This window comes from Frankliniella occidentalis, unplaced genomic scaffold (genome assembly GCF_000697945.3).
Source record: "Frankliniella occidentalis isolate FOCC.00 unplaced genomic scaffold, Focc_3.1 Scaffold530, whole genome shotgun sequence".
Classification (NCBI taxonomy): Eukaryota; Metazoa; Arthropoda; class Insecta; order Thysanoptera; family Thripidae; genus Frankliniella; species Frankliniella occidentalis.
The window spans coordinates 65,450-65,777 of NW_026267647.1; the positions used below are offsets into that span (position 1 = coordinate 65,450).

Below are 328 nucleotides of genomic sequence, written 5' to 3' on the forward strand. Positions count from 1 at the left end.
TTTGCAGAACGGATCCACGCAAAATGGTGTCTTTACTGGGACAAGAGTGGGCCTTTGTAAATTTAGAAAACATTTTGCTGGAACAGCAAAATTTTTACTAGAACAGCAAAAATTTACGAAGGCCCACTTTACACCATGTTGCAGGAAAATAAAAAGGGCACGTACCTTCCCCCCGGCCGCGTAGCACCCCCCCCCTCCCCGGGACCCCTCCCCCGGCAGCCAATGGCGGTGGGGCTAACAGGAAAACCGGCAAAGGCGACGCGTCAGCAACGCCGCCCGTGTGTTGTACAGCCAGGCGGGAGAGTGTTAGGGGGAGTTATCAAGTACC

General features: G+C 53.7%; 1 protein-coding gene across 1 annotated transcript in view; it reads right to left on the minus strand.

The window, feature by feature from the left end:
* The window catches only part of LOC113214442 (ubiquitin carboxyl-terminal hydrolase 36-like), a 7,162-nt gene that overhangs the window by 1,675 nt on the left and 5,159 nt on the right, over window positions 1–328 (minus strand). The window lies entirely within an intron of this gene.